Source organism: Hyperolius riggenbachi, chromosome 12 (genome assembly GCF_040937935.1).
Source record: "Hyperolius riggenbachi isolate aHypRig1 chromosome 12, aHypRig1.pri, whole genome shotgun sequence".
Taxonomy (NCBI): domain Eukaryota; kingdom Metazoa; phylum Chordata; class Amphibia; order Anura; family Hyperoliidae; genus Hyperolius; species Hyperolius riggenbachi.
The window spans coordinates 200,659,353-200,671,754 of NC_090657.1; the positions used below are offsets into that span (position 1 = coordinate 200,659,353).

At 47.3% G+C, this 12,402-nt stretch overlaps 1 protein-coding gene across 2 annotated transcripts in view; it reads right to left on the minus strand.

Annotated features, from left to right (window-relative positions):
- PREX1 (phosphatidylinositol-3,4,5-trisphosphate dependent Rac exchange factor 1) overlaps positions 1 to 12,402 on the minus strand; it is a 369,932-nt gene that overhangs the window by 142,137 nt on the left and 215,393 nt on the right. The window lies entirely within an intron of this gene.

Here is a 12,402-nt window from a genome sequence, read left to right on the forward strand (position 1 = left end):
TTTAGATAGTTTACACAGCAAATCTATCTTCAAACAGCTTCAACAGTATATTAATATTTTTTCCTGTGATACAATGGGAGCAGACATGTTTTCTGCTTGTCACTATTACACAATTACACACACAGGCAAGCTTATCTGTATCTAGGCATGCTAATCTGCATATTCTGTGAAAACTCCACTCTTATCTCCTCCATTACACAGGCAACTGATCTGTATCTGCACTGCAGCTCTCAGATTGTGAAAACTCTGCCTCTGAAATCTATAGCTAGTAACACCTTTTTCACCTGCCCAGACTGAAATCCCACAATCCCTTGCAAGCGCCAAGGCACTCTGGAGAAGCTGTGGGTGTAGCTTGTTTAGTTTATAGGAAATTAGGGTATTAAAACAAAACAAAACAAGTATTTGGCTTGAGGAATGCCCTATAAACTATATGTAAGGAACACAATTATGCAAGGAGTAAAAGTTCATCTCGGATCCACTTTAATACAGCTTGAAAGATTCCTGAAAACAGTGTTTGTGCTACTGAAAACCTGTATCAGGGGTGAAGATATCATGGACTTTCAGCATTTGTTTTTTAAACTCCCTACTGTGCTAACAATCATCTCTAGCTAATCCCAGGCTGATTACTGTCCTTGTAGATAAATGCAAATAATCTGCTTCTCTGCTTATTTCAGGATTCTATTGGCATTATGTTGGATAACAGAAGTAGAGTAAAACAGGTTTATATGCCTGTGAAGTGTGTTTTATCTGTCACTGTCCACGTTTAATGCACTATCAGGCCTGGTGCACACCAAAAACCGCTAGCAGATCCGCAAAATGCTAGCAGATTTTGAAACGCTTTTTCTTATTTTTCTGTAGCGTTTCAGCTAGCATTTTGTGGTTTTTGGAAGCATTTTTGGTGTAGTAGATTTCATATATTGTTACAGTAAAGCTGTTACTGAACAGCTTCTGTAACAAAAACGCCTGCAAAACCGCTCTGAACTGCTGTTTTTCAGAGCGGTTTGCGTTTTTCCTATACTTTACATTGGAGACAGAAACGCCTCCGCAATCCAAAATCTTCAGCAGCCCGGGAGTATGCGTTTCTGCAAAACGCCTCCCGCTCTGGTGTGCACCACCCCATTGAAATACATTACCTTAGAGTTTCCACATCCGCAATTGGATCTGAAAACGCTGCTCAGGTGTGCACTAGCCCTCAAAATGTATTTTTACAGCTCCTGCTATGCCCAGAATTCCCCCTCAGACCAGGGCCAGGGCAGTGTCTGGGGACAGGCACAAGTTGAACTTGAGACACCAGACTATCTGCAGGCATCCTGCAGCTCACAGCACTGCCCCCTTTCTTTCCCTGCTACAACAGTTGTGTCTGGATGGTGGAGCAGCAGTGTGTGTACAGAGCATGGAGCAGCAGTGTGTGTACAGAGCATGGAGCAGCAGTGTGTGTACAGAGCATGCAGCAGCAGTGTGTGTACAGAGCATGGAGGAGCAGTGTGTGTACAGAGCCTGGAGCATCAGTGTGTCTACAGAGCATGGAGCAGCAGTGTGTGTACAGAGCATGGAGCAGCAGTGTGTGTACAGAGCATGGAGCAGCAGTGTGTGTACAGAGCATGGAGCAGCAGTGTGTGTACAGAGTATGGAGCAGCAGTGTGTGTACAGAGCATGGAGCAGTGTGTGTACAGGGCATGGAGCAGCAGTGTGTGTAGAGAGCACGGAGCAGCAGCGTGTGTACAGAGCAAGGAGCAGCAGCTTGTGTACAGAGCATGGAGCAGCAGCGTGTGTACAGAGCATGGAGCAGCAGCGTGTGTACAGAGCATGGAGCAGCAGCATGTACAGAGCATGGAGCAGCAGCAGTGTGTACAGAGCATGGAGCAGCAGCAGTGTGTGTACAGAGCAAGGAGCAGCAGTGTGTGTACAGAGCATGGAGCAGCAGCGTGTGTACAGAGCATGGAGCAGCAGCGTGTGTACAGAGCATGGAGCAGCAGCGTGTGTACAGAGCATGGAGCAGCAGCGTGTGTACAGAGCATGGAGCAGCAGCGTGTGTACAGAGCATGGAGCAGCAGCAGTGTGTGTACAGAGCATGGAGCAGCAGCAGTGTGTGTACAGAGCATGGAGCAGCAGCAGTGTGTGTACAGAGCATGGAGCAGCAGCAGTGTATGTACAGAGCATGGAGCAGCAGCAGTGTGTGTACAGAGTATGGAGCAGCAGCGTGTGTACAGAGTATGGAGCAGCAGCGTGTGTACAGAGCATGGAGCAGCAGCGTGTGTACAGAGCATGGAGCAGCAGCGTGTGTACAGAGCATGGAGCAGCAGCGTGTGTACAGAGCATGGAGCAGCAGCGTGTGTACAGAGCATGGAGCAGCAGCGTGTGTACAGAGCATGGAGCAGCAGCGTGTGTACAGAGCATGGAGCAGCAGCAGTGTGTACAGAGCATGGAGCAGCAGCAGTGTGTGTACAGAGCATGGAGCAGCAGCAGTGTATGTACAGAGCATGGAGCAGCAGCAGTGTGTGTACAGAGTATGGAGCAGCAGCAGTGTGTGTACAGAGCATGGAGCAGCAGCAGTGTGTGTACAGAGCATGGAGCAGCTCTGAGGAACTAAAAGGGAACCTAAACTGAGGAGGATATGGATCTTTCCTTTTAAAATAATACCGGTTGCCTGACTCTCCTGCTGATCCTGTGTCTCTAATACTTTTAGCCACACCCCCTCAACAAGCATGCAGATCAGGTGCTCTGACTGAAGTCAGACTGGATTAGCTGCATGCTTGTTTCAGGTGTGTGATTCAGCCACTACTGCAGCTAAAGAGATCAGCAGGGCTGCCAGGCAACTGGTATTGTTTAAAAGGAAAAATCCACATCCCTCTCAGTTTAGGTTCCCTTTTAGAGTCAGGTATGAGCACAGCTCTGTGCCCTGCTGTGTGAATGCTTCACTTTCCACTTCATTACCAATGTCAGCTGTTCTCATTATTATCTGTATCCAAACTGCTCTTGATTGATCCCCGTTGCCGGCCTGTCAGTTGGATGGGAAATTGCATTATGTGTGCCCAGCATGATGTCCTACGGTATTATTATACTGTATTGTTTGTGGCTGAGGGAGACCTTTCAGGAATTCTCCCCTTGAAAATCCTGGGTTTGCCCCTGCACAAGGAACCCCTGCATTTATTTTGCAGGAGACATGGTCTTAAAGAGGAACTCCAGCCTAAATAAACATACTGTCATTAAGTTACATGAGTTATGTTAATTAAAATAGATAGGTACTATAATCTCTTACCTACACTGTTTTAAAAGAACAGGCAAATGTTTGATTTCATGATGGCAGCCATTTTTTTGGTTGAAAGGAGGTGACAGGGAGTATGATACACAGTTCCAACTGTCCTGTGTCCTGATCACCTCTCCCAGTTGCTAGGCAACGTGAATAACAACATAGGAAATCCCATCATGCTCTGCACAGCATCAGGGGAAAAAAACCTGGGCTTTTTTTTCTTTGATGGGTGGAGTTTAGATAAAAATGCTGCTAAAAATGATGCTTTGGTAAGAAAAACAAAGTTCTGATGCTGTGAAACTGTTAAAGAAACACCAAGTCTTTTCAGTTCTGCTGAGTAGATTTTTAGTCCGGAGGTTCACTGTAAGTAGGCCAGGCTGTTTATTTCACTACCTAATATTACACTGCCACAGGGGCGGCGCCAGGAGGGTGCTATTGGGTGCTGAAGCACCCCCTAAATGTGTCCAAGCACCCTATTAGCACCCCCTAAAAAAGAGGTGCTGATTTTAATTTAAAATTTTTTTTTTAAATTTTGTTATTTTTTATTTTGTTGCAGCAGCAGCTGGCGCCACTCTGTTGCTTTAATTTGAGCCGGCCCAGCCCTGCCTGCCAGTCACTAACACCTGTATCCCTGTAGCCCAGCCCCGTCTCCATGGCACTCACGCGCTGTCCTCGCTGTGTGCGGGCCGACGTCAGACATTCCATGCGCAGAGCATGCTGACGTGATGTCACTCGGCCAGGCAACATAAAACTGCGCACACCGCGTGTGTTGACGTGGTGAGGGTGGAGACGAGAGCCGAGACGAGAGGAGCCGGTTGGAGGATTGTTGTTGTGTCACTCTGTCCCTCCCTGTTCAGCGCGGGCATCGGGCGGGCAGGGGGGGGATTGGGTCCCGCCCGGGGTCTGGGGACTGGACTGGGCCCTGGGGTCTTTGCCTGCCTGCTGCCCGGCTGCCGTTACATACTATATTTATATAGCAGTAACATCTTATCAAGAACTTTACAGAGTACATAGTCAGGTTCTCGGAAGAACTCACAATCCAATCCGACCATACTCTTATATCCTACCATATCATTATGTATTTATATAGGGCACCACAGGAGGAAGGGCACCAAAGCAGCAGGCTAAACTGGTGCAGCATTGGTAAGCTTGGAAATGCTGCAATGCAGGGAGATCAGGCGAGTGCCTAACCGCGGTACTCTGCTGCTAGCTACCTGTGCAGTAGCCACCTTGCTCTCTGTGCATGTTTGCATTATGGCCGGCGGCTATGGACTTGGGCAGCACATTGGAGACGGAAAGGAAGAGGAAGCTTCTGCACTGGAGATGAGTGGAGACATGAGTGACACAGATGGCTGCTGCGGTGTGAAGGCGAGCTGGCTACCTATACCGAAAGGTGGGAGGGTGGAAAAAGGAGGGATTAAGGGAGTCATCTGGCTACCTATACTAGAGGGAAAGGGGGGAGGGGTCATCTGGCTACCTATACTGGAGGGAAAGGGAGGAGGAGTCATCTTGCTACCTATACTGAAGGGGGCCGCTGATGTCAGTGGCCTAGGGCGGTAAAGAGTACAAATCCGGCCCTGTATATAGCACTGGAATATACTCCAGCACTTTACCACGCCCATCTTGATGGCCACGCCCTATTTTGTTGGCCACACCCTCTTTTTGGCCATGCCGCAAAAATGTTCACTTAGCCCCCCTGCAACATTATCCAGCACCTGCAGAGCGCTCCCCAAAAAATTTTCCTGGAGCCGCCACTGCACTGCCACTCATTATACTGTCTTCTTATTCTATTGCTTTTTATTAATGTGCTTATTATTATTCTGACCCCCAATAAAGGGCTTCTATTTACAGTACCCCCTATTTCAGTGTGCTCTATTATACTTCCCCTACGATGGGGGGAAATGCCAAGGAACCCCTGCAGAGTGCTCTAGGGAACCCTGGTTGAGAAAGCCTGCTCCAACAATTGTGCACAGGCACCTTAAAATCAAAAGGAAACATGAAAGTTGAACCAGAGCTATGCAATCCTGTCTGCTATCTGCTGATTATATTCCTCCTAAGTATAGAGTGTGTGCTGATCTGAAGACTACGGCATCCATATGAAGAACCACAGTGTGCCCATGTTACCTGTGCACCATTAGCTTGCTCACGTTCTGTCACATTACAGGGCCACTTTAAGGCATCAGGTATTCTCCTGGGGACAGAAGTGACGCCAGACAGCAACATATCCAATTATCATGTCTAGGTGTTATTAGTTGCCTATTGTGCCACCACTGCCATCTGTGTATCCATAATGTCCCCAGGGGCCATCTCTGGGGAGCTCCGTACAATGACAAGCCGGCCCCCGCTGCTGGGGACACAGATGGCGCAGCAGTGACACTGAGTGCTGGCAATTATGTCACGCTGATAAATGTTTATTAGGTCAAAATAAAACAAAAATGTTACAGCAAGTGGAGTTCCCCTTTATTTATTTTGTATCAATTAAAAAGATCCTCTTGAAGCAGAACTGCAGTCAGGTAAAAAAAAAAAAAAAAAAGCAGCCTGACACGTCACAGTAGTAGCATTATTTACCCGAGGTGAGAGGGATCTGGAAGCTGCCATAATTGTTTCCTATTAAACAATACTAGTTGCCTGGCTGCCCTGCTGATCTTTTATGCCTCTTAATCAACTCATACTGGATGTCAGCCAGGATCCTGAAGTGAAACCTAAATTTTCCACCAGTGCAGTCTCACCCGCTCCCCGACCGCACAGGCCTGCTGTGTGGGTGTCACCCTGGACTCAGCCCTCTAATTCAACCCATATATCCAAACCATTGCTAGGGCCTGCAATTTCCATTTACACAATATCTCCAAGATCCACCCTTTCCTGACCCCGGACACTGCCAAACTCCTCCTCCATGCCCTCATCTCCCGCCTGGACTACTGCAACACCCTCCTATCAGGACTCACGCAGAACCGCATTGCTTATCCCCCCTACAATCCATCATGAACGCAGCAGCCAGACTTATTTACGCCTCCCACCATTCCGTCGTCATGACTCCCAATCCACTTCAGAATCAGCTACAAGATCATATGTCTGGGCTACAGATCTATACACAAGTCCTGCTCAACCTACATCTCAGATCTGGTCAGCACATACACACCTGGTCGTCCACTTTGCTCCTCCAACAACCTCCTCCTAACCACTCCATGAGCAACTACAGGACTTCTCTAAAGCTGCCCCCATCCTGTGGAATTCTCTCCTACTGCCCATCTGGCTTGCCCCATCCTTCAGCACCTTCAAGCCCTCACTACTCACCTCCTCAAGATGGCCTACTCCACCTCACCGATACCCTAAATTGATGCAGCCCCGACCCCCTCCCCTTAGATTGTAAGCCTTTGGCAGGGCCCTCCCTCCTTGTGCATCCTACTTAATCATGCACTTTGCCCACAGGCTAGCTTGAACTTGTATTATTGGGACTACGACTCTAGTGTATGATCTGGCATTGTGTATCTTACTGCTTATTGCCTATATAAATCGAATAAATACAAATAATAATCTTTCATGCATTAGTAGTATCTGAGTCCCACACCTTCAGTCAGAGCACCTGATCTGCATGTTTGTTCAGGGTCTTTGGATAAAAGTCAGCAGGACAGCCAGGCAACTGGTAGCGTTGAAAAGAAAATAAATATGGCAGCTTCCATATCCCTCTCGCCTTGGGTTCCCGTTTAATATTGTGTCAGGCACAACAGTTCCCCTATATGACTTTGATCTTGGTAGGAAATGGTGCAGGAGTTCCACTTTAATAAACAGTGAGTTTGATGTGAGGGGGAGAGGATGATGTCATTAATAAGGACATTCCAGCTGCTGCACACAGCATTTTTATGGCTGCAGTCTGGAATTGCGCCGCGGGCTCGGTACGCACTGTGACATCGTCGTGTGTCTGTTATGTCTCCGCAGCTCATTACACGCCACGACACCATCGCACTCTGCGATCACAGCGCTGAGGAATGACAGGAATTCACGGCATCCCTCCAACCAGGTGATACCCATCCGATTCCAGCTGCCACCAAGCACTCGTCACCAAGGGAAATATTTGTAACAAACCGGGTGTGTAATGTCAGCCCGGCGCTGCGCATCCACGCGGCAGAGAGCGGGACGGAAAGATTGGCCGGCTGGTGTAAATAAAGATTTTGGCGGAGGACAGTATCTGGCAGGGATCGTGGGCTGGCATGGGGCCAGGGTCTCATCTTCTGCAACAGCTTATAAACAATGACTTAACTGGCCCCGAGCTCCAGAGTAAATAGAGGCTCAGGGAGAGGAAACGCCGCTGTCCGGGGCGGATTACCATACAGCTGGGAGGACTGCGGCCATGAGTGTGCGATTACCCAGATTACCATAACACTGAGTGCTGCTAATACCTCAGCAGCACTTCTACACATTGCTACCAATCTAGCACATCTGCAGCAGCCAGCACTCTCAAATAAAGCAAAAATGTTTTTTTTTGACAGGGATGAATACAGTATCAGGTCAACATTCAGAGCAGGATCATCCACAAGGCAACTTAGGCAGGTGCCTGGGGCTCAGTGTGTATCAAGGGGCGGGGCTGACACCTTCTTTTACCCATCCCCTACCTCAGCTAACCAGAAAGTCTATAATGGGGAGAAAAAGCTACAAGCTTTCTTTGGGCCCCATTCCGTCTTAATCCTTTTCTCTGGGACGACAACGGATTCTTTATTTTCAAAGTACATACAGGGCATAAATCTGGCAGAGCAGCTTAGAGTACCGCACCATGTTCTGAGCAGGTTACAGGAATTCAAGGGGAAGCGTCACTACCGAAACACACACAACCCTGCAGGGCCAGGTAAAGTCTCTGGGCCAGATTTATCAAGAGTGTCTGAGACAAAATATTAGTAGGTTTTTAGAAATCCGTGCAGAACTGTCTCAGACAGCCTAAGAAATCACTAAATAGTGCAGTTTCCTTCTAAAACGGTTGTAAAATAGGAGGAGCTAGGAAGGTCTCTCAGACAGTGCAGTGTGTGAGGGGAATTGCTGTTGCTGAGGTAACCAACACACCTGCTGTATTGATAGCAGCAGGCTCTGAGGAGGAATTCAGCAGGTGGGAGGAGCACATCACAAATCATGTCTAGCCTGCACTCCCTAATCATGTCTAGCCTGCAGTTCTACATCTGTAGAACTGCTATCAAGCACTTCTTAATCTGCGGCAGTTTAGTTATGGATTTGCACTTCTCTTAACTGTAGTGCAGCTCTAGAAATTCATGCTAAACAGCCACTATTACCTAGGATTTAAGAAGGTTCTTATTATCATGCAGAACTGTTCTCCCTGCTGGTTAGAACAGATTAAGAAGAAAAAACTGTCGGTAATGCGTTGATAAATCTCCCCCTTTGAGTATGTATACACAGGAGCTAACCGTGACAGAAGGGCGACGGTCATGCACCCCCCAAAATACATCCAATGTAAGAAAATGGTCAGGGCTCAACTGCGTCAGAGGAATGTTAAATAATTAGCGCATATATAGCAATCATATTGTCTACATCACAGTACAAGACAGAGCACAATGTTTCGGGGTGTAGCCCTTCCTCAGGGGACCTATCTCTGAAGGAACATACCACATCTATAAAAATACGCCCACTTCCCAACTAGGAAGGGGCGGGCACACCCTTAGATAATTAGCATAACAGGTAAAGAAGAGCAGCTGTATCAACGCATAAGGTGAAACTTCATTACAAAAAGTGTCTTAAACAATACTCATCATTGAAGCCTCCTTCCTTCAACGTTCCCAACTTGTCCATCCAGTAAGATTCCCTCCTAAGGAGTAATTTAACAATGCCAATGCCTTCTCCCCTAAAAATGTTCTTCAAGACGTAATGTTCTTCAAGACGTATTTGGTCTACAAAATGTCTCAAAAATTCTCTTTAGAGAACTTGCCCCTCTGACTCTCGTCCTATTTTATTTATTTATTGTATTTATAAAGCGCCAACATATTACGCAGCTCTGAACATTAATTTAGGTTACAGACAATATTTAGGGGTGACATACAGCAATATGACAATACAGGAATACAAGAAAACCAGATCACACACCATAGTATGAGTACCAGGTAATGCTTAGTCAGTCACTGGATGGAGCATGGAGATTAGGCAAGTTAGGTTCACTCAGATGCATAGCATGGGTTCACAGTAATGGAGGTGCAAGATCAGGTAGGACACAAAAGGAGGAGGACCCTGCCCAAAGGCTTACAATCTAGAGGGAGAGGTAAGGACACGAATGGTAGGGGACCAGAGTTCAGCTGAAGGTTTAGAGCACTTGTGAGGGGTAGTAGGCCAGAGTGAAAAGGTGAGTTTTGAGGGCTTTCTTGAAGATGTTGAAGGAGGGGGCTGTCCTAATGGGTTGAGGTAGGGAGTTCCATAGTGTTGGAGCAGCTCTTGATAAGTCCTGGAGGCGTGCATGGGACTGGGTGATGCGGGGGGCGGTTAGGCGAAGTTCATTGGAAGAGCGGAGTGAGCGGCTAGGTGTGTACCTCTGAGTAAGATCGGAAATGTAGGTTGGACAGGTTTTGTGGACAGATTTGTAGGTCAGACACAGTATATCTTGAATCTGATTCTGGACTGGATAGGAAGCCAGTGGAGGGATTCTAGGAGGGGATCCGCCGTGGTGGAGCAATGGGAGCAGTGGATAATTCTGGCTGCCGCATTCATGATGGACTGCAGTGGGGCTGTTCGGGTCATAGGGAGACCAGACAGCAGGGCATTGCAGTAGTCAAGGCGGGAAATTATGAGGGCATGGATGAGGAGTTTGGTGGTGGCAGAGGTCAGGAAAGGGCGAATCTTACAGATGTTACGAAGGTGGAAGTTGCAGGACTTAGTGAGGTTTTGGATGTGGGAAGTGAAGGAGAGTGCGGAGTCCAGGGTGACGCCCAGACAGCGGGCTTGAGAGGTAGTCCTACTGGACTAGACCACCTTCTTTAGCTACACGATCACAACTACAGCGCTCCTTGATCTTCACTATGACTACACGTGTGGACTGGCCCACATAACCTATACCACACATGCATTTGATGTCAAATGCGTAATAGCCCCAGACAGGGATGCCTTGTGCCTGATTAGTGTGTCTTACAAGACTGCCTGGAATGATGGCATTACTACAGTTCTGACAACTCCTACATGGGAATGTGCCAAATCATGGTGGGCTTTAAAAATAATCACTGCAGTGAGCCATTTGACCTACCTGTGTCCGATCTTATGACAATGTATTTTATATTCTTGGCACGCCTGTAGGTGAATATCAGAGTGTTTGTGCAAATTTTCGTAGCAGCCAGAACTATAACACTATTTGACTCTTATTATCACGGCTCCAACCTCTGTCAGATTTTTATGGCTGTCTGTGTCCCTGATGGAGGAAATCCACCATTTCATTAAAACACAACTCCAACCCGTGCCGTATGACAATAAGCCCAGTTCCCGCCAGAAAACAGTTCTGAATAGTGTAGTAAGGTGTTAGAGACACATTTGTGCATTTTTTGCTTGTCTAGGTCCTCATCTTTGAGAACTTCCATCACTTCCTGTGCAGACAGGAAGTAGGAAAATCTCTCAAAGTAAAAAAGATAAAACAAACAAACGCAGTCCATTTTCGTTCACACAGGAGGCTGTAGGCAGTGAATCTACCACCTGTCAGCTGCTCCCGTGCACCAACCACCTGCAGGCGCTCAGCACAGGCAGTGGAGAGCCAACCATCACACTGAGTTATATCTAAGGACAGCTGCCGTCAGAAGCAAAATGATGTCGTTTTTGACTGCTGAGTAACTGCACATCAAGCATGTCAAGTTACACATGCTGCCATTCAACTGTATTACACTGCAGCCATAAGACGCTCGGTAGCCAGCAGATGGTAGGCTGAACTATCCAAAAAGCACACACATCTGCAACCCATGTGCCTAAGCATCAATCAGCAACTTTTACAAGGAGGTCAATGGCAGCCACCATATTTCACTCTCAAGAGGCGCTTTTTGATTTGTTCATTGTGAACCTTGGGTGCTGCAGGTTATGAAGAGCTGTGTGCCCTTCCTGGCTGTGCAGAGTGAACAGGGCTGGATTTCTGGGAAGGCCACAAAGGCCTGGGCCTTGGGCGACTGAACATTGAAAAGGTGTGGCTGGATATGGTAGAGGGGTTGCTGCATAAGTTGGAAGTGGCTGCCAATTAAAAAGAGAGGTTGCAAACATAGAAGAGGGGAGTTGCTGCATAAGGGAGCTGTACATGAAAGAGAGGGGCTGCAGTGCACGGAGGTTTTATATGGATGAGGGAGCTGCACATGGAATCAGGAACACTGCTGCACATGGAAAGGGGGGGGGGGGGAAGGCAACGAGAAAGTTGGCCTAGGGGCACTAAAAGTATAAATCCAGCCTTCAGTATGAAAGGGGTGTATGAGCCAAAAACCCAATACTAAAGTGTCACCAATTATCTGGCAGGTGAGCCAGTTCACATTTGTGATACATGATGATATATTTAGCTGTTGGCTTGAGTTCCATGTTTAATGAGGCCACAGAGCATCACAGCGGGATCCTGTTTCTCGACTCTCAGAATATCCCCGCGGTATACATCAGGATAATGAATACACAATTCTGCCTTCCTCGTCTTTCTTAGAACGGCGACAATCTTCTACACTGAAATAGCATCCGCTGTCCTATCACTGCGTAACGCAAACTCCCCGAACTCCACTTCCAAGACTCCTCGTCTAGCGCCTTGCATGCCAACAGGAGACCTGACTCTGGCACGCTCCGGAATATCTCCCCATCATTATCACTACTGATTCACAGAGCTGGAGGTCTAGGACAGAAGCCAAACAATCCCTAACTCCACAGTCACGTAAAGAAATCCAAAGTTATCCATACACTGTCCAGCATTTCCAATTAGACCTTCCATTTCATAAAACATCAAAATATATGTAAAGCGATTAAAACAAACAAACCCTACAGCATGTAAGAGACTGATGTCCGCTTAGATTTGTATTGCACAGATCTGTACACAGCTACCGGTGGTGACAATTTCCTGCTGAAATCTGAAAAGATAATAAATGTAACAAGCTGGAACCACTGTAACTATGTATTCAGACAACACAACATAGCCAGCGTTTCACAACCCTTTACTAACTTCTTCT